At 45.6% G+C, this 22,420-nt stretch overlaps 1 protein-coding gene across 3 annotated transcripts in view; it reads left to right on the top strand.

Annotated features, from left to right (window-relative positions):
- KATNIP (katanin interacting protein) overlaps positions 1-22,420 on the top strand; it is a 235,219-nt gene that overhangs the window by 187,546 nt on the left and 25,253 nt on the right. The window lies entirely within an intron of this gene.

The following is a 22,420-nucleotide window of genomic DNA, read 5'->3' as shown; positions in this document are numbered from 1 at the left end:
ATTTGTAACCCCATTTCTTCTATTACCTCTTGTTAAAATGGTAAATTTGGGGAAAAAAATGCATTTTAGTGAAAAAAAAAAATACATTTACACTTTAACGAAAAGTAATCAAACACCTGTGGGGTGTTAAGGCTCACTATACCCCTTGTTATGTTCCTGGAGGGGTGTAGTTTCCAAAATAGTATGCCACGTGTTTTTTTTTTCTGTTCTGGCATCATAGAGGCTTCCTTAATGTGACATGCCCTCCAAAAACCATTTCAACAAAAATTTTCTTTCCAAAAGCAAAATGTGGCTCCTCTTCTGAGCATTGTAGTGCACCTGCAGTGCACTTGACTTCCACACATGGGGTAATTCCATAGTCAGAAGAGATGGGGTTACAAATTTTGGGGGGCATTTTCTCCTATTATCCCTTGTAAAAATGTTTTAGTACATTTTAGTGAAATTTTTTTTTTATTTACACATCCAACTTTACTGAAAAGTCGTCAAACACCTGTGGGTTGTTAAGGCTTACTGTACCCCTTGTTACGTTCCTTGAGGGGTGTAGTTTCCAAAATAGTTTGCCATGTGTTTTTTTTTTTTTATAACATTTTTTTCTTGATCTAGCGCCATAGGGGCTTCCTAAATATAACATGCCCCCCAAAAACCATTTAAAGGGGTTGTGCGCTGCCCTGCGGTTCGGAGCTCCGCTCACAGCGTCCGGAAGTTCATTACTCCGAACGCTGTGTGCGGGTTTCCGTGTTCTCAGCCGCCGGGTGTGACGTAACGCCCAGCCCCTTCGTGACGTCTCGCCCGCCCCCCGTGATGTCGCGGTCGCGCCCCCCTCCCCATAGAATTTGTTGAGGGGGCGGGCGAGACGTCACGAAGGGGCCGGGCGGTACGTCACGCCCGGCGGCTGCGAACACGGAAGCCCGCACACAGCGTTCGGAGTAATGAACTTCCGGACGCTGTGAGCGGAGCTCCGAACTGCAGGGCAGCGCACAACCCCTTTAAGAAAAACTCACTCTCCAAAATACCATTGTCGCTCCTTCCCTTCTGATCCCTTTACTGCGCCCACCGAACACTTTACATCCACATATGATGTAATTCCTTACTCGAGAGAAATTGGGTTACAAATTTTGGGGGTATTTCTCTTCTTTTACCCCTTGTAAAAATTCAAAAACTGGGTCTACAAGAGAAAAAAAAAGAAGATTTTGAATTTTCTCCTTCAATTTGCTGCTATTCCTGTGAAACACCTAAAGGGTTAACACACATAATGTCATTTTGAATACTTTGGGGGTGCAGTTTTTATAATGGGGTCATTTATGGGGTATTTCTAATATAAAGGCCCTTCAAATCCACTTCAAAAGTTCCCTGAAAAATTCAGATTTTGAAAATTTTGTGAAAATTTAGAAAATTGCTGCTGAACTTTGAAGCCCTCTAATGTCTTCCAAAAGTAAAAACTTGTCAACTTTATGATGCAAACATAAACTAGACATATTGTATATGTGAATCAATATATAATTTATTTGGTATGTCTATTTTCCTTACAATCAAAGAGCTTCAAAAAATGCATCAATTCTTGTTGAAAAATTCCTAAATTTCATGAAAAATTTGAAAATGTTGCAAGTATCTGCGAAAATTTACCACTATGTTACAGTAGAATATGTCATGAAAAAACAATCTCAGAATCAAATTCATAAGTAAAAGCATCCCAGAGTTATTAATCTCTTAAGGACTCAGGGCGTACCTGTACGCCCCGAGCCCGGTCCGGTGTTTAAAACGGTCGGTCCCAGCTGCTATTCATATTTGGGACCCTATTCATAGTCGGGACCACCGATCGTTGTGCCGCGCGCTATTAACCCTTCAGACGCAGCGATCAAAGTTGACCGCCGCGTCTGAAAGTGAAAGTAAACGCTTCCTGGCAGCTCAGTCGCGCTGATCGGGACATCGCGATAAAATCGCGATGTTCCGATCAGCTAGGGCGCAAGTGGAGGTCTACTTACCTGTCCCCGCGGCGTCCGATCGGGGTTTGATTGCTCCAAGCCGGAGCTACAGGCTTGAGCAATCGAGCCCCTATCTCGCTGATCCATGCAAAGCTATGGCTTTGCAAGGATCAGGGTAAAAGATCAGTGTGTGCAGTGCTATAGCTCCCTAGCTATAACATTGCAAAAAAAAAAAAGTTAACAAAGGTCATTTAACCCCTTCCCTAATAAAAGTTTGACTCGCCCCCCTTTTCCCATAAAAAAACTGTGTAAATAAAAATAAACATATGTGGTATCGCCGCGTAGTTGTCCGAACTATAAAAATATATTGTTAATTAAATCGCACGGTCAATGGCGTATGCGCAAAAAAATTCAAAAATAGCTTATTTTTGGTCACTTTTTATATCAAGAAAAAATGAATAAAAAGCGATCAAAAAGTCCGATCAATACAAAAATAGTACCGATAAAAACTTCAGAACACGGTGCAAAAAATGAGTCCTCATACCAGCCCGTACGCGGAAAAATAACAAAGTTATAGGGGTTAGAAGATGAGAATTTTAAACATATAAATTTTCCTTCATGTAGTTATGATTTTTTTCCGACAGCTCCAGTGGCGTTGCTAGGGTTGGTGTCACCCGGTGCGGTAGAAAATGGTGTCACCCCCATACCTACCCCCCCCCCCTCAGTAAGTTTTTAGCCTGTTGTGACAGACACCACTGTTGTAGCGCATTGTGAGAAATTCCAGTATAATAATCAGATATACCAGTTTCCACAGAATAGGAAAGTGTTAAAGAAGTTTTCACCATTTAAATGTACAGCTCCCAGAATTACTTAAAGGGGTACTCCACTGGAAAACATTTACTTTTATATCAACTGGTGCCAGAAAGTTAAACAGATTTTTAAATTACTTCTATTTAAAATCTTAATACTTACAGTACTTATAAGCTGGTGTATGCTCCACAGGAAGTTGTGTAGTTCTTTCCAGTCTGACCACAGTGCTATTTGCTGACACCTCTGTCCATGTCAGGAACTGTCCAGAGCAGGAGAGGTTTGCTATGGGGATTTGCTCCTACTATGGACAGTTCTTGACATGGACAGAGGTGTCAGCACAGAGCACTATGGTCAGACAGAAAATAAATTAAAAAGGAAAATAACTTCCTGTGAATCGCTTATACAGCAGCTAATAAGTACTGGAAGGATTAAGATTTTTAAATAGAAGTAATTTACAAATCTGTTTAACTTTGTAGCACCAGCTGATTAAAAAAAATGTTTTCCAGTAGAGTACCCCTTTGAGCAGTGGTGAGGTTATGCTGGGAGTTGTAGTTTCACTGACCTAACTGTAGAAATGACAAGTGACTACAGCTCTGATGTAGAGAGGAGAATGTACAATGGTATCAGTGACTACAGGTGATATCTTCTCTATAGTGAGGAGAATACACAATGATATCTGACTACAGGGGACGTCTTCTCTATAGTGAGGAGAATACACAATGGTATCAGTGACTACAGGTGACGTCTTCTCTATAGTGAGGAGAATACACAATGATATCAGTGACTACAGGTGACGTCTTCTCTATAGTGAGGAGAATGTACAATGATATCAGTGACTACAGGTGACGTCTTCTCTATAGTGAGGAGAATACACAATGATATCAGTGACTACAGGTGACGTCTTCTCTATAGTGAGGAGAATACACAATGATATCAGTGACTACAGGTGACGTCTTCTCTATAGTGAGGAGAATACAGAATGATATCAGTGACTACAGGTGACGTCTTCTCTATAGTGAGGAGAATACACAATGATATCAGTGACTACAGGTGACGTCTTCTCTATAGTCTTTCCTTATCTAATTCAGATGGTACATACCGCCAGGACTTGATCCAGCTAAAACTTCTCTCTGCAGAATGTGATGCCCAGACGTCTCCTCACTATGTCAGCGCATTCTCATCCTCTATATGAAAACAATTATTATTATAAACCTGCCAGACACTGTATCCTCTAAATATAATACTACTATACACTATACTCTTTGGTTATAAACCTTCCATACACCATACCCACTGAATATAATACTACCACACACTGTACATTCTGAATATAATACCAACACATACTGTACCCTCTGAATATAAATCTGCCACATACTGTACCCCTGAATATAATACCGCCACACACTGTACCCACTGAATATAATACTACCACATACTGTACCCTCTGAATATCATACTACCACAAACTGCGCCCTCTGAATATAAATCTGCTACATACTGTACCCTCTGAATATAAATCTGCCACATACTGTACCCTCTGAATATAAATCTGCCACATACTGTACCCGTGAATATAAATCTGCCACTTACTGTACCCCTGAATATAAATCTGCCACATACTGTACCCCTGAATATAATACCGCCACATACTGTACCCTCTGAATATAATAGTACCACCCACTGCGCCCTCTGAATATAATATGTACAAACAAGAAAGTTGCAACAGCACTCTAGGTCAAAAAATGGAGGCTCTCAGCGCACTTTTTGATCAAAATGTGTCCCCCCATCCACCACACGGAGGTGGCCTCATATCGGATGGGACCCTAACATGATAACTCACCTCTGCTGTGCATATAGCCTCTGACTGTGTGACATGTTGGATCAGCCATTGACTAAACCACCTCCAGTCTGAGAGGGGTGGGGTGCACGGCTAAAGAGGGTGCCACACCCCCCAATTTACAAAGTAAAAACAAAAGGAAAAATAGCCAGCACAACAACCTAATACACAGGTGCCCGCTGCTGTGGCAAATACAAAATGTACAAACAAGAAAGTTGCAACAGCACTCTAGGTCAAAAAATGGAGGCTCTCAGCGCACTTTTTGATCAAAATGTGTCCCCCCATCCACCACGCGGAGGTGGCCTCATATCGGATGGGACCCTAACATGATAACTCACCTCTGCTGTGCATATAGCCTCTGACTGTGTGACATGTTGGATCAGCCATTGACTAAACCACCTCCAGTCTGAGAGGGGTGGGGTGCACGGCTAAAGAGGGTGCCACACCCCCCAATTTACAAAGTAAAAACAAAAGGAAAAATAGCCAGCACAACAACCTAATACACAGGTGCCCGCTGCTGTGGCAAATACAAAATGTACAAACAAGAAAGTTGCAACAGCACTCTAGGTCAAAAAATGGAGGCTCTCAGCGCACTTTTTGATCAAAATGTGTCCCCCCATCCACCACGCGGAGGTGGCCTCATATCGGATGGGACCCTAACATGATAACTCACCTCTGCTGTGCATATAGCCTCTGACTGTGTGACATGTTGGATCAGCCATTGACTAAACCACCTCCAGTCTGAGAGGGGTGGGGTGCACGGCTAAAGAGGGTGCCACACCCCCCAATTTACAAAGTAAAAACAAAAGGAAAAATAGCCAGCACAACAACCTAATACACAGGTGCCCGCTCTGAATATAAAACTTAGAGATGAGCAAACTACAGTAAATTCAACTCGTCACAAACTTCTCTGCTCGGCAGTTGATAACTTTTCCTGCATAAATTAGTTCAGCTTTCAGGTGCTCCCGTGGGCTGGAAAAGGTGGATACAGTCCTAGGAGACTCTTTCCTAGGATTGTATCCACCTTTTCCAGCCCACCGGAGCACCTGAAGGCTGAACTAATTTACGCAGAATAAGTCATCAACTGCCGAGCCGAGAAGTTTGTGACGAATCGAATTTACTGTAAGTTCGCTCATCTCTAATAATACTACCACAAACTGCGCCCTCTGAATATAATACTACCACCCACTGTGCCCTCTGAATATAATACTACCACAAACTGCGCCCTCTGAATATAACGTTGCCATACAGTGCACCCTCTGAATATAATACCACAACCTCAGTAACACCCCTCAACATCCGTTAGCTGATGCTATTACGACGGGAGGGGGGTATTGGTGGTGTTGCTAGTGGATGATGGGGGTGCTACTACTCGGGGGGTGTTGCCGGAGGATGATGAGGGTGCTACTCTGGCCATCCCCCCTGGCAGTATCATCCCCATCATCCATCCGCAGGATCATCCTCCTGGCAGGAGCACCGCCATCATCCACCATCAGGATCTGCTGATGGAGGTGCTGCTGGGGGGGGGGGGGGTGTTTCTGGTGGATGATGAGGGTGCTACTGCCAGGGGGGAGCATTAGGTAGGCAGCAGTTCCCCCACATTAGGTAGGTCGCAGTTTCCCCACATTAGGTAGCATCTATTCCCCACATTAGGCAGCATAGATTCCCCACATTTGGTACCAGTTCCCCCACATTAGGTAGGTACCAGTTACCCCACATTAGGTAGCAATTTCCCCACATTAGGTAGCACAGCCCACATTAGGTAGCAATTTCCCCACATTAGGTAGCACAGATTCCCCACATAAGGTAGCATAGACTCCCCACATAAGGTAGCACAGATTCCCCACATAAGGTAGCATAGACTCCCCACACTTGGTAGTAGTTTCCCCACATTAGGCCGCAGGTTCCCTTGCAGGTTCCCCACAATGGGTCAAAGTCTCCCCACAATAGATTGCTGGTTATACCACCACCACCACCCCCCCCCCCCCCCCCCCCCACACACACACACACACACACACACAAAACACATACAACACAGAGAGAGAGACACACACAAACACACACAGTCAGAGAGACACACACACTCACAGACACACACATACACAGTCACACACACACACACACACACACACAGAGTCACACACACACAGAGTCTCATACACACACACAGTCACATACACAAACATAGATAGAGACAGACACACACACTCACCCATCCAGCGCAGCGCTCCTTCTCACCGGGCGCCGTGCGAGTGACGTAACTGACGTCCTCCTGCGCGGCCATGCGGTGTGACGTCATGCCGGCGCAGACGTGGGAGCGGAGGCCGGGCACAGTGCTGGTGAAGGTGTGGTGTGATGATGGACGGAGAAAGAGGGGGGTTGCTGACGGACGGGCGCACCGCACACACAGCGCGGGGGGGGGGGGGGGGGGGTTGGGGGGGGGTGCTGACGGATGGGAGGCCGGTCGGGCACAGATGGGGGGGGGTGGGTGCTGCGGAGCGTCTTGGTGTCACCCCATAAGGTTGGTGTCACCCGGTGCGGGCCGCACCCCCCGCACCCGGGTCGCAACGCCACTGGACAGCTCTACGGTCCTGAGATACTGCACCAATGCAGTAACATTGGCACTGGCTATATTTGTAGAAGTAGTAAAACGTGGTGTAAACAGGACCCAATTGATCTTAGATATAGGGACATACATATAGTAATTTAAAAAAGACAGATGGTCAGTCAATCACATCCAGAATAAACATTTGTATGGTATTGACTATGCAAATTGTATTGCTTTTGCAATGGCTTGAGAGCCCCAGCTTTTATTACAAGATGCACAGATTTGGGATAGACAGGCTTTGCTGTATGTTTTTTTTTTTTTTTCCAAAAGATATTCCTGTCTCCGTGTATTTTGTTAAATATAAGTGTAAACCAGTTTTCCTTTCCCATTTGTTAGAAAAACAAGAGATGGAGATTGTATAACATGTGCATTGTCACTTTAACTCCTTAACAACCACGTACATATATCTACGTCCGTGGCCGGCTCCTGTTATGTGAGCTGAGCGCGTTTCGTACCTGCTGGGTCCTGGTTGCTATCAGCAACCAGGACCCGCGGCTAATACCGGACATCGCCAATTGGACTTTGTCTAGTATTAACACTTTAGACGCTGCGATCAAATATGATTGTGGTGTCTAAACTGGGAGAAAATATTTCCAGTTAGCTCAGCGGAGCTGTTTGGGACCGCCGCTGTGAAATCGCGGTGTGTCGAACAGCTGAGAGGACAGTGGGAGGCACCTTCCCTTGTTCCTCGCTGTCCAAACGTCGCTCCATTGATCCAAGCCTGAGATCACAGATCAAGCACAGATTAAACTGATCAATGCTATGCTATGCGCCAAAAAGTAGAAAAAAAGGATATATAAACATATGTGGTATCGCTGCATGCGTAAATGTCCGAACTATAAAAATATAATGTTAATTAAACCGCATGGTCAAAGGCGTACACTTAAAAAAAAAAAATTCCAAAGTCCAGAATTGCGTATTTTTGGTCACTTTGTATACCCTTAAAAAATGTATAAAAAGCGATCAAAAAGTCCCATCTAAACAATCATGGTACCGATAAAACTTCAGATAATGGCACCAAAAATTAGCCCTCATACATCCCTCGTATATGGAAAAATAGAAAAGTTATAGGGGGTCAGAAGATGACTATTTTAAACATACTAATTGTTGTGCATGTAGTTAATAATTTTTTTTTAAGTAGCCAAAAAAAAATGTAAATTGGGTATCATTGTAACCGTATGGACCTACATAATAAATATTTGGTGTCATTTTTACCAAAAAGTGCACTGTGTAGAATCGGAAGCCCCCAAAAGTTACAAAATAGCTTTTTTTATCCAGTTTAGCCCCACAAATAATTTTTTTCTGGTTTTGCCAAATTTTTTTGGTGAAATGATTGATGTCATTACAAAGTACAATTGGTGCCGCAAAAAACAACTCCTCATTTGAGTCTGTATGTGCAAAATTGAAGCGTTCTGGTTTTTAGAAGGTGAGGTGGAAAATACGAAAAAAATCTTAAGGGGTTAATGATACTACAACAATTCTAAGGATTGGGACACCTCACCTTTAAGCAGAAATGCTATATTATGATGTTGATGGGTATTTTGTCATTTTATCTATTAAGACAACATCTCATACTGAATTCTGTTTCCATTGTATACCTGATGAACATCGTAGCTTTGCTGCATCCAGCAGCCACCTTCAGTAAATGGCTATAATGGCAGCTTTCCGCAGATCATTTGTAAAAAGCTCTTTTACATAACGGCACTGGGCCTTTCTAAAGAGTCTCTATTGTGTTTATATATTCTGTACAAATGATGTTCCCAGACACTTACTACCACTCACTACCCATTATATAGTCAAAATGACCTTGCCTCTTATTCGTTTATATGTTATATTCAGTGCAACTGCAATTGAGTCATTGGAGATACATTGTGGAATTACTTTTCCAGCTGTACAGAAGTGTTTTTGTTTCTGCATCTTTTGTTTCTGCTAAAATCAGTACAACGGTAAGTGCCTTGGGTACGTAAATCATAATATGGCAGACAAAAGCTAAATTGAATGTGGTATATAGTACACTGCTCAAAAAAATAAAGGGAACACTAACATCCTAGATCTGAATGAATGAACTAATCGTATGAAATACTTTCGTCTGTACATAGTTGAATGTGCTGACAACAAAATCACACAAAAATGATCAATGAAAATCAAATTTATCAACCCATGGAGGTCTGGATATGGAGTCACACTCAAGATCAAAGTGGAAACCCACACTACAGGCTGATCCAACTTTGATGTTACGTCCTTAAAACAAGTCAAAATGAGGCTCAGTAGTGTGTGGCCTCCATGTGCCCGTATGCCCTCCCTACAACGCCTGGGCATGCTCGCGGTGCTCCTGGACAGTCTGTGGTGCAATGTGGCATTGGTGGATGGAGCGAGACATGATGTCCCAGATGTGCTCAATCAGATTCAGGTCTGGGAAACAGGCAGGCCAGTCCATAGCATCAATGCTTTCCTCTTGCAGGAAAAGGTGACACACTCCAGCCACATGAGGTCTAGCATTATCTTGCATAAGGAGGAACCCAGGGCCAACCGCACCATCATATGATCTCACAAGGGGTCTGAGGATCTCATCTCGGTATCTAATGGCAGTCAGGCTACCTCTGGCAAGCACATGGAGGGCTGTGCGGCCCCAAAGAAATGCCACCCCACACCATTACTGACCCACCGCCAAATTGCCAATGCTGGAGGATGTTGCAAGCAGCAGAACGTTCTCCACGGAGTCTCCTGACTCTGTCAAGTCTGTCACATGTGCTCATTGTGAACCTGCTTTAATCTGTGAAGAGCACAGGGCATCAGTGGCGAATTTGCCAATCTTAGTGTTCTCTGGCAAATGCCAAATATCCTGCACAATGTTGGGCTGTAAGCACAACCCCCACCTGTGGATGTCAAGCCCTCATACCACCCTCATGGAGTCTGTTTCTGACCGTTTGAGTGGACACATGCACATTTGTGGCCTGCTGGAGGTCATTTTGCAAGGCTCTGGCAGTGCTCCTCCTTGTGCAAAGGCGGAGGTAGCGGTCCTGCTGCTGGGTTGTTGCCCTCCTACGGCCTCCTCCACGTCTCCTGATGTACTAGGCTGTCTCCTGGTAGCGCCTGCATGCTCTAGAAACTACCCTGACAGACACAGCAAACTTTCTTGCCACAGCTCGTATTGATGTGCCATCCTGAATGAGCTGCACTACCTGAGCCACTTGTGTGTGTTGTAGACTCCGTCTCATGCTACCACTAGAGTGAAAGCACCGCCAGCATTCAAAACATCAACCAGGAAGCATAGGAGCTGAGAAGTGGTCTGTGGTCACAACCTGCAGAACCACTCCTTTATTGGGGGGTGTCTTACTTATTGCCTATAATTTCAACCTGTTGTCTGTTCCATTTGCACAACAGCATGTGAAATTGGTTGTCAATCAGTGTTGCTTCCTGAGTGGACAGTGTGATTGACTTAGAGTGACATTGTGGTGGTTAAGTGTTCCCTTTATTTTTTTGAGCAGTGCACATTGTTAATTTTTTTTGTACTATATTTTGTACTGCAGTTTTTTCCTAGTTCTTTTTAATGTTATCATTATTATGGACATTTATCAACGGGTTTAGTCAGGTTTTCTTTACTATAATTGTTGCAAAATTGTCGCAACTGCGACTACACGATTTTTCGTGCGACATTTTGACTGGAAAGCGAGAAAAGCAAGTTTTCCTAAAATGTACTATGTAGTAATAATTTTAAAATGGACTACGGGTAGTCAAGTATTTATTAACTGCGACAGACGCAACTGCGCAAAAAAAAGTCGCAACAGCGTTAAAAATTGACTACATTTACTCCAGCTCAAACATGGAGCAGAAAAAGCTACTACCAAAGTAAAATAGGAAAAATTGCTTACGTGAAAGAAAATTATCAACAGGCTGAAACCAGTTGATAAATATGTTGCACATAAGCAAAAAAAAAGTAAGGAAAAAATTACTAAAAAAAAGAATACATAAGCAAACATTGATAAATGTCCCTCATTGAGGGGCATTTACTAATCTTTTACTATGTAGTCTGGTTTTTACCCTGTTTTTTTCTACTTCATTTTTGACTATGTGCGACAAATTTACTAAATTGTTGCACGGCATTAATAAATTTGGCACACATAGGCAAAAGTGGGAAATTTACTTCATGTAGTAGAAAAAATAGTCTGTTCCTTTTTCCTGCTGTCTGAATAGGTTTGGCTGCTGGTTTCCTTCTGGATCTTTTGTTTTTGAGTTTTTTTTTTAGCTTTTTCACCACATCTAAATAATTCAATAACTACAGTGGTCCCTCAAGTTACAATATTAATTGGTTCCAGGAAAACCATTGTAAGTTGAAACCATTGTATGTTGAGACCATAACTCTATGGAAACAGGGTAATTGGTTCTAAAGGCACCAAAATGTCATCCAAAATAGGAAAAAGTGACAAAGAAAAATAAGTAGATAACTGATATAGATAAAGCAAATCCCTACATATAAAAGTAATAAAGATCTGCTGGGAGCTGTAAATCACTGTCTATGTCAGTGTTTCCCAAGCAGGGAGCCTCCAGCTGTTGCAAAACTATAACTCCCAGCATGCCTGGACAGCCAAAGGCTGTCCGGGCATGCTGGGAGTTGTAGTTTTGCAAAAAATGGGGCCACCCTGCTTGGCAAACACTGGTCTATGTAGAGGACAGGAGCTTCTTCAGGGGTCCTGTACAGTACAGGCAATGTCCCAAACAAGTAATGGAGTCGCCCTCACCTGGTGTCCAAAAGAGCAGCTAACCCTGATACAGGTAAAGTGTACAGAACATGTAATACCAGACACCAGTCAGTGCATACACTTCAGTAATACAGGGGTTTTACCAGTGAATGCCCATTTTGATTGGTTGGTTCTTCCAGCCATTGACACGTTTTACAGATCTGGACTGTCTGTAGCATTGTATGTTGAGTCTGGTTTCAACTTACGATGGTCCAGAAAAGACCATTGTATGTTGAAACTATTGTATGTTGAGGCCATTGTAAGTTGAGGGATCACTGTAAATTGTAGTCATGGCTCAGAAGTGGTAAACGGCGTTTAGTGTGTGTGTGTGTGTGTGTGTGTGTGTGTTTATTACATTTTTTTAACACAGTTTTTTTCTCCCTAAATGTACTTACACTTTTTTTTTTTGGTTACTTCTTCTACAGATCTGTGTATCCTGTGGACTCCTTCGGATTCGGTGGACTACTTCGATGACCAGCGTTTTTCTTTGCTTGATGTTAATAAAATGGTTAACGAGGGCTTGTGGGGGAGTGTTTTTTGTAATAAATTTTTTAAAAAAACCTGTTGTGTTTTATTTTTATTTTACTTTACTAGACAGGCTTAGTAGTGGAAGCTGTCTTATAGACTGAGTCCATTACTAAGCCGGGCTTAGCGTTAGCCACAAAAACAGCTAGCGCTAACCCCCAATTATTACCACGGTACCCAACACCACAGGGGTGCCGGGAAGAGCCGGTACCAACAGGCCCGGAGCGTCAAAAATGGCGCTCCTGGGCCTAGGCGGTAACAGGCTGGCGTTATTTAGGTTGGGGAGGGCCAGTAACAATGGTCCTCGCCCACCCTGGTAACGTCAGGCTGTTACTGTTTGGTTGGTATTTGGTTGAGAATAAAAATAGGGGGACCCTATGCGTTTTTTTAATATATTTAATTATTTATTTAAAAAAAAAAACGCATAGGGTCCCCCCTATTTTCATTCTCAGCCAAATACCAACCAAACAGTAACAGCCTGACGTTCCCAGGGTGGGCGAGGACCATTGTTACTCCCCAGCCTAAATAACGCCAGCCTGTTACCGCCTAGGCCCAGGAGCGCCATTTTTGACGCTCCAGGCCTGTTGGTACCGGTACCGGTAATAATAGGGGGTTAGCGCTAGCTGTTTTTGTGGCTAGCGCTAAGCCCAGGTTAGTAATGGTCTCTGTCTATAAGACAGCTTCCACTACTAAGCCTGTCTAGTAAAGTAAGAAAAAAACACAACAGGTTTTAAAAATTTTTTATTACAAAAAACACTCCCCCACAAGCCCTCGTTAACCATTTTATTAAAATCAAACAAAGAAAAACGCTGGTCATCGAAGTAGTCCACCGAATCCGAAGGAGTCCACAGGATAAACGGATCTGAAATGAGAAGAAAACAAAAAAAATGGGTTAGTACATTTATTATCACCTGCTCACACATCTCCCGCCCCGCACGACTACAACTGCCAGCATGCCCTTACAGTAAGGACATGCTGGGAGTTGTAGTTGTGTGGTGCAGGAGATGTGTGGGCAAGTGACAAGCTTGTCCCCTGCCCCCAGCTGCAGGACTACAACTCCCAGCATGCCCTTACAGTAAGGTGGGGCGGAGGCCGGGCACAGTGTTTCCCAACCAGGGTGCCTCCAGATGTTGCAAAACTACAAGCCCCAGCATGCCTGGACAGTCAAAGGCTGTCTAGGCATGCTGGGAGTTGTAGTTTTGCAACATCTGGAGGCAACCTGGCTGGGAAACACTGGCCTAAAACAGTGTTTCCCAACCAAGGTGCCTCCAGATGTTGCAAAACTACAAGTCCCAGCATGCCTGGACAGTCAAAGGCTGTCTAGGCATGCTGGGAGTTGTAGTTTTGCAACATCTGGAGGCAACCTGGCTGGGAAACACTGGCCTAAAACAGTGTTTCCCAACCAGGGTGCCTCCAGATGTTGCAAAACTACAAGTCCCAGCATGCCTGGACAGTCAAAGGCTGTCTAGGCATGCTGGGAGTTGTAGTTTTGCAACATCTGGAGGCAACCTGGCTGGGAAACACTGGCCTAAAACAGTGTTTCCCAACCAGGGTGCCTCCAGATGTTGCAAAACTACAAGCCCCAGCATGCCTGGACAGTCAAAGGCTGTCCAGGCATGCTGGGAGTTGTAGTCTTGCAACAACTGGAGGCACCCTGGTTGGGAAGCCTGCGCAACTTACCGGCTTCCGTAGGATCCAGCGCTGCACGACACTGCCGCGCGACGATCTCCGACAGCGATCGTCGCTGGAGCCTCGGAAGGGTAAGTGAACTTCTTCGCCGGTCCCCTTCAGCTGTTTAGTTTTGCAACAGCTGGAGGACTACAGTTTACAGACCACAAACCAGTGGTCTGCAAACTGTGGCCCTCCAGCTGTTGCAAAACTACAACTCCCAGCATGCCTGGACAGCCAATGGCTGTCCAGGCATGCTGGGAGTTGTAGTCTTGCAACATCTGGAGGCACCCTGGTTGGGAAACACTGTTTTAGGCCAGTGTTTCCCAACAAGGGTGCCTCCAGCTGTTGCAAAACTACAACTCCCAGCATGCCCGGACAGCCAATGGCTGTCCAGGCATGCTGGGAGTTGTAGTCTTGCAACATCTGGAGGCACCCTGGTTGGGAAACACTGTTTTAGGCCAGTGTTTCCCAACAAGGGTGCCTCCAGCTGTTGCAAAACTACAACTCCCAGCATGCCCGGACAGCCAAAGGGTGTCCAGGCATGCTGGGAGTTGTAGTCTTGCAACATTTGGAGGCAACCTGGCTGGGAAACACTGGCCTAAAACGGTGTTTCCCAACAAGGGTGCCTCCAGCTGTTGCAAAACTACCACTCCCAGCATGCCCGGACAGCCAAAGGGTGTCCAGGCATGCTGGGAGTTGTAGTCTTGCAACATTTGGAGGCAACCTGGCTGGGAAACACTGGCCTAAAACAGTGTTTCCCAACAAGGGTGCCTCCAGCTGTTGCAAAACTACAACTCCCAGCATGCCCGGACAGCCAAAGGGTGTCCAGGCATGCTGGGAGTTGTAGTCTTGCAACATTTGGAGGCACCCTGGTTGGGAAGCTTGCGCAACTTACCGGCTTCCGTAGGATCCAGCGCTGCACGACAGTGCCGCGCGACGATCTCCGACAGCGATCGTCGCTGGAGCCTCGGAAGGGTAAGTGAACTTCTTCGCCGGTCCCCTTCAGCTGTTTAGTTTTGCAACAGCTGGAGGACTACAGTTTACAGACCACACACCAGTGGTCTGCAAACTGTGGCCCTCCAGCTGTTGCAAAACTACAACACCCAGCATGCCCTGACAGCCAAAGCCTATGGCTCTCAGGGCAGGAGCCCGGGCTGACATTACAGTCCAGCCACCCGGGCTCCTCATACGGTCTCCCCGCTACCCCCCTTGTCTCCCGCCCGGGCTCCTCATACGGTCTCCCCGCTACCCCCCTTGTCTCCCGCCCGGGCTCTTCATACGGCCTGCCCGCTACTACCCCCCCCCCCCTTGTCTCCCGCCCGCGCCGCTCAGCTCCCGCTGCTACAAGACTACAACTCCCAGCGTGTCCTCACTGTAAGGCCATGCTGGGACTTGTAGTCTTGCAACAGCAGACAGATGGGAGTTGTGTGGCGCTGGCAGGTGAGAGGGGGGATATAAATCACTGCAGTGTCCCGGTAGCGCAGTGAGGGTAGCGGGGAGAAAGTATGTCGGAGCCCGGGCGGCAGCAACTTTTCCTGCTCCATGTTGGAGCTGGAGTAAATTTAGTCAATTTTTATGGCCGTTGCGACAGTTTATTGCGCAACTGCGACTGTCTCAGTTAATAAATTCCTGACCACTGCAAGTAAAAACTGAAAACTTGCGTAAATTAAGCGGGAAATTTTTTTTTTACTTTCTAGCTCTTGCTAGGGAAAGTCGCACAATTTATAGGGTAGGCGCAATTGCGACAATTTTGCGCCAAAAATAGTCAGAAAAAAATGACTAAACCCCTTAGTAAATGCCCCCCTAAATTGTTGCACGGCATTAATAAATTTGTCACACATAGGCAAAAGTGGGAAATTTACTTCATGTAGTAGAAAAAATAGTCTGTTCCTTTTTCCTGCTGTCTGAATAGGTTTGGCTGCTGGTTTCCTTCTGGATCTTTTGTTTTTGAGTTTTTTTTTAGCTTTTTCACCACATCTAAATAATTCAATAACTACAGTGGTCCCTCAAGTTACAATATTAATTGGTTCCAGGAAAACCATTGTAAGTTGAAACCATTGTATGTTGAGACCATAACTCTATGGAAACGTGGTAATTGGTTCTAAAGGCACCAAAATGTCATCCAAAATAGGAAAAAGTGACAAAGAAAAATGAGTAGATAACTGATATAGATAAAGCAAATCCTTACATATAAAAGTAATAAAGATCTGCTGGGAGCTGTAAATCACTGTCTATGTCAGTGTTTCCCAAGCAGGGAGCCTCCAGCTGTTGCAAAACTATAACTCCCAGCATGCCTGGACAGCCAAAGGCTGTCCGGGCATGCTGGGAGTTGTAGTTTTGCAAAAGATGGGGCCACCCTGCTTGGCAAACACTGGTCTATGTAGAGGACAGGAGCTTCTTCAGGGGTCCTGTACAGTACAGGCAATGTCCCAAACAAGTAATGGAGTCGCCCTCACCTGGTGTCCAAAAGAGCAGCTAACCCTGATACAGGTAAAGTGTACAGAACATGTAATACCAGACACCAGTCAGTGCATACACTTCAGTAATACAGGGGTTTTACCAGTGAATGCCCATTTTGATTGGTTGGTTCTTCCAGCCATTGACACGTTTTACAGATCTGGACTGTCTGTAGCATTGTATGTTGAGTCTGGTTTCAACTTACGATGGTCCAGAAAAGACCATTGTATGTTGAAACTATTGTATGTTGAGGCCATTGTAAGTTGAGGGATCACTGTAAATTGTAGTCATGGCTCAGAAGTGGTAAACGGCGTTTAGTGTGTGTGTGTGTGTGTGTGTTTATTAAATTTTTTTAACACAGTTTTTTTCTCCCTAAATGTACTTACACTTTTTTTTTTTTTGGTTACTTCTTCTACAGATCTGTGTATCCTGTGGACTCCTTCGGATTCGGTGGACTACTTCGATGACCAGCGTTTTTCTTTGCTTGATGTTAATAAAATGGTTAACGAGGGCTTGTGGGGGAGTGTTTTTTGTAATAAATTTTTTTTAAAACCTGTTGTGTTTTATTTTTATTTTACTTTACTAGACAGGCTTAGTAGTGGAAGCTGTCTTATAGACTGAGTCCATTACTAAGCCGGGCTTAGCGTTAGCCACAAAAACAGCTAGCGCTAACCCCCAATTATTACCCCGGTACCCAACACCACAGGGGTGCCGGGAAGAGTCGGTACCAACAGGCCCGGAGCGTCAAAAATGGCGCTCCTGGGCCTAGGCGGTAACAGGCTGGCGTTATTTAGGTTGGGGAGGGCCAGTAACAATGGTCCTCGCCCACCCTGGTAACGTCAGGCTGTTACTGTTTGGTTGGTATTTGGTTGAGAATAAAAATAGGGGGACCCTATGCGTTTTTTTAATATATTTAATTATTTATTTAAAAAAAAAACCGCATAGGGTCCCCCCTATTTTCATTCTCAGCCAAATACCAACCAAACAGTAACAGCCTGACGTTCCCAGGGTGGGCGAGGACCATTGTTACTGGCCCTCCCCAGCCTAAATAAAGCCAGCCTGTTACCGCCTAGGCCCAGGAGCGCCATTTTTGACGCTCCAGGCCTGTTGGTACCGGCTCTTCCCGGCACCCCTGTGGCGTTGGGTACCGGGGTAATAATAGGGGGTTAGCGCTAGCTGTTTTTGTGGCTAGCGCTAAGCCCAGGTTAGTAATGGACTCTGTCTATAAGACAGCTTCCACTACTAAGCCTGTCTAGTAAAGTAAGAAAAAAACACAACAGGTTTTAAAAAATTTTTATTACAAAAAACACTCCCCCACAAGCCCTCGTTAACCATTTTATTAAAATCAAACAAAGAAAAACGCTGGTCATCGAAGTAGTCCACCGAATCCGAAGGAGTCCACAGGATAAACGGATCTGAAATGAGAAGAAAACAAAAAAAATGGGTTAGTACATTTATTATCACCTGCTCACACATCTCCCGCCCCGCATGACTACAACTGCCAGCATGCCCTTACAGTAAGGACATGCTGGGAGTTGTAGTTGTGTGGTGCAGGAGATGTGTGGGCAAGTGACAAGCTTGTCCCCTGCCCCCAGCTGCAGGACTACAACTCCCAGCATGCCCTTACAGTAAGGTGGGGCGGAGGCCGGGCACAGTGTTTCCCAACCTGGGACTTGTAGTTTTGCAACATCTGGAGGCACCCTGGTTGGGAAACACTGTTTTAGGCCAGTGTTTCCCAACCAGGGTGCCTCCAGATGTTGCAAAACTACAAGCCCCAGCATGCCTGGACAGTCAAAGGCTGTCTAGGCATGCTGGGAGTTGTAGTTTTGCAACATCTGGAGGCAACCTGGCTGGGAAACACTGGCCTAAAACAGTGTTTCCCAACCAAGGTGCCTCCAGATGTTGCAAAACTACAAGCCCCAGGATGCCTGGACAGTCAAAGGCTGTCTAGGCATGCTGGGAGTTGTAGTTTTGCAACATCTGGAGGCAACCTGGCTGGGAAACACTGGCCTAAAACAGTGTTTCCCAACCAGGGTGCCTCCAGATGTTGCAAAACTACAAGTCCCAGCATGCCTGGACAGTCAAAGGCTGTCTAGGCATGCTGGGAGTTGTAGTTTTGCAACATCTGGAGGCAACCTGGCTGGGAAACACTGGCCTAAAACAGTGTTTCCCAACCAGGGTGCCTCCAGATGTTGCAAAACTACAAGTCCCAGCATGCCTGGACAGTCAAAGGCTGTCTAGGCATGCTGGGAGTTGTAGTTTTGCAACATCTGGAGGCAACCTGGCTGGGAAACACTGGCCTAAAACAGTGTTTCCCAACCAGGGTGCCTCCAGATGTTGCAAAACTACAAGCCCCAGCATGCCTGGACAGTCAAAGGCTGTCCAGGCATGCTGGGAGTTGTAGTTTTGCAACATCTGGAGGCAACCTGGCTGGGAAACACTGGCCTAAAACAGTGTTTCCCAACCAGGGTGCCTCCAGATGTTGCAAAACTACAAGCCCCAGCATGCCTGGACAGTCAAAGGCTGTCCAGGCATGCTGGGAGTTGTAGTCTTGCAACATCTGGAGGCACCCTGGTTGGGAAACACTGGCCTAAAACAGTGTTTCCCAACCAGGGTGACTGTTTTAGGCCAGTGTTTCCCAACTGTTTTAGGCCAGTGTTTCCCAACCAGGGTGCCTCCAGCTGTTGCTAAACTACAACTCCCAGCATGCCTGGACAGCCAAAGGCTGTCCAGGCATGCTGGGAGTTGTAGTCTTGCAACAACTGGAGGCACCCTGGTTGGGAAGCCTGCGCAACTTACCGGCTTCCGTAGGATCCAGCGCTGCACGACACTGCCGCGCGACGATCTCCGACAGCGATCGTCGCTGGAGCCTCGGAAGGGTAAGTGAACTTCTTTGCCGGTCCCCTTCAGCTGTTTAGTTTTGCAACAGCTGGAGGACTACAGTTTACAGACCACAAACCAGTGGTCTGCAAACTGTGGCCCTCCAGCTGTTGCAAAACTACAACTCCCAGCATGCCCGGACAGCCAAAGGGTGTCCAGGCATGCTGGGAGTTGTAGTCTTGCAACATCTGGAGGCACCCTGGTTGGGAAACACTGTTTTAGGCCAGTGTTTCCCAACAAGGGTGCCTCCAGCTGTTGCAAAACTACAACTCCCAGCATGCCCGGACAGCCAAGGGGTGTCCAGGCATGCTGGGAGTTGTAGTCTTGCAACATCTGGAGGCACCCGGGTTGGGAAACACTGTTTTAGGCCAGTGTTTCCCAACAAGGGTGCCTCCAGCTGTTGCAAAACTACAACTCCCAGCATGCCCGGACAGCCAAAGGGTGTCCAGGCATGCTGGGAGTTGTAGTCTTGCAACATTTGGAGGCACCCTGGTTGGGAAGCTTGCGCAACTTACCGGCTTCCGTAGGATCCAGCGCTGCACGACACTGCCGCGCGACGATCTCCGTCAGCGATCGTCGCTGGAGCCTCGGAAGGGTAAGTGAACTTCTTCGCCGGTCCCCTTCAGCTGTTTAGTTTTGCAACAGCTGGAGGACTACAGTTTACAGACCACACACCAGTGGTCTGCAAACTGTGGCCCTCCAGCTGTTGCAAAACTACAACACCCAGCATGCCCTGACAGCCAAAGCCTATGGCTCTCAGGGCAGGAGCCCGGGCTCCTCATACGGCCTCCCCGCTACCCCCCTCCTTGTCTCCCGCCCGGGCTCCTCATACGGCCTCCCCGCTACCCCCCCCCCTCCCCTTGTCTCCCGCCCGCGCCGCTCAGCTCCCGCTGCTACAAGACTACAACTCCCAGCGTGTCCTCACTGTAAGGCCATGCTGGGACTTGTAGTCTTGCAACAGCAGACAGATGGGAGTTGTGTGGCGCTGGCAGGTGAGAGGGGGGGGGATGTAAATCACTGTAGTGTCCCGGTAGCGCAGTGAGGGTAGCGGGGAGAAAGTATGTCGGAGCCCGGGCGGCAGTAGCTTTTCCTGCTCCATGTTGGAGCTGGAGTAAATTTAGTCAATTTTTATGGCTGTTGCGACAGTTTATTGCGCAACTGCGACTGTCTCAGTTAATAAATTCCTGACCACTGCAAGTAAAAACTGAAAACTTGCGTAAATTAAGCGGGAATTTTTTTTTTGACTTTCTAGCTCTTGCTAGGGAAAGTCACACAATTTATAGGGTAGGCGCAATTGCGACAATTTTGCGCCAAAAATAGTCAGAAAAAAATGACTAAACCCCTTAGTAAATGCCCCCCATTGACTTTCCAGACTGAAACATGTATAAAAGTGTATGACATCTATTAGATTATAGCCGATAACATACTGCTTCCAATACCATGTAATAATCCATAACCTTGTGGCGTAAACTTTGAAAATATTGTATTAGCTGGTACTAAACCGAATAGGAGTATATTTTCAGCTGTTGTATTAACCCCTTAAGGCCCAAGCCTTTTTCTGTTTTTGCACTTTCATTTTTTCCTCCTTAACTTTGAAAAATCATAACCATTTCAATTTTGCATCTAAAAATCCATATAAGGGCTTATTTTTTGCAACACCAATTCTACTTTGTAATGAGATCAGTAATTTTACCCAAAATCTACTGCGAAACAGAAAAAAAAAAAATTGTGCGACAAAATTGAAGAAAAAATAAAATTTTGTAAATATTGGGGGCTTCCGTTTCTACGCATTACATTTTTCGGTAAAAATGACACTTTATCTTTATTCTGTAGGTCCATACGATTAAAATGATACCCTACTTATATAGGTTTGATTTTGTCGTGCTTTTGGAAAAAATCCTAACTGCATGCACGGAAATTAATACATTTGAAATTGTCCTATTCTGAGTCGTATAACTTTTTTATTTTTCTGCGTACGGGGCGGTGGGCTCATTTTTTGCGCCATGATCTGAAGTTTTATTCGGTATCATTTTTGTTTTGATCGCTTTTTATGAAGGGGTTAATGTCTGTGTTTTTAACCTTTTTTTGTAAACTTTTTTAATATTTTTTTTTTACACATTTAGTCCCCTTAGGCCAGGCTTTACCATTCAGAGCACCGGAGCCGCCGCAGCAGGAGAGGTAAGCCCTTAGGCTACCCCAGCAGTGGATCACATCCCCCCCCCCCCCCGCAATCATGCTGCGGGGGGCGATCCACCCCACTGGTCCACCAGGGACAGGATAAAGGCACCTTTAGACAGCGGTGATCTAAAGGGTTAATAGCCGCCCATGTCGGCTATTAACGCCGGCTCCCAGCTATAGGAATCAGCTGGGGTCCGGCCGGTATGACCCAGGCCAGAGTCGGGAGCCCAGGTCATACCCCGTTAAAGGCCATTGGACGAGCATCCATAGATGTCCATGGTCGTTATCGGGTTAAAGGGTTTTCCAGCCAAATGCATCTTATCCCCTATCTTAACCCCTAAAGGATTTTAAGTGTACAGTGGTCCCTCAACATATGATATTAATTGGTTCCAGGAGAACCATCATATGTTGAAACAATCATATGTCGAGTACATATGTCTATGTAACAATGGTATTTGGTTCTGGGGCCTCGGAGCCATTGTATGTTGAATACATATCTCTATGGGAAACTGCTAATTGGTTCTGGGATGACCACTGTATGTGGAGTGTATGGGGAGTGTTTAACAAACCAGGGTGCCACCAGCTGTTGCACAACTACAACTCCCAGCATGCATGTACAGCCATTGACTGTCTGGGCATGCTGGGAGTTATAGTTTTGCAACAGCTGGAGGCACACTGATAGGGAAACATTGATGTATGGGGTGTATTGTGTGTATATGTATTGTATGTGATGTGTGACATCGCATACAGTACTTTACAGTTCTTTAAATACCTTCAGGGGGGACAGAAT

The sequence above is a fragment of the Hyla sarda genome, chromosome 8, assembly GCF_029499605.1.
Source record: "Hyla sarda isolate aHylSar1 chromosome 8, aHylSar1.hap1, whole genome shotgun sequence".
Taxonomy (NCBI): Eukaryota; Metazoa; Chordata; class Amphibia; order Anura; family Hylidae; genus Hyla; species Hyla sarda.
The sequence above is the reverse complement of the archived record's forward strand: the minus strand, read 5'-3'. Positions and strand labels throughout refer to the sequence as shown.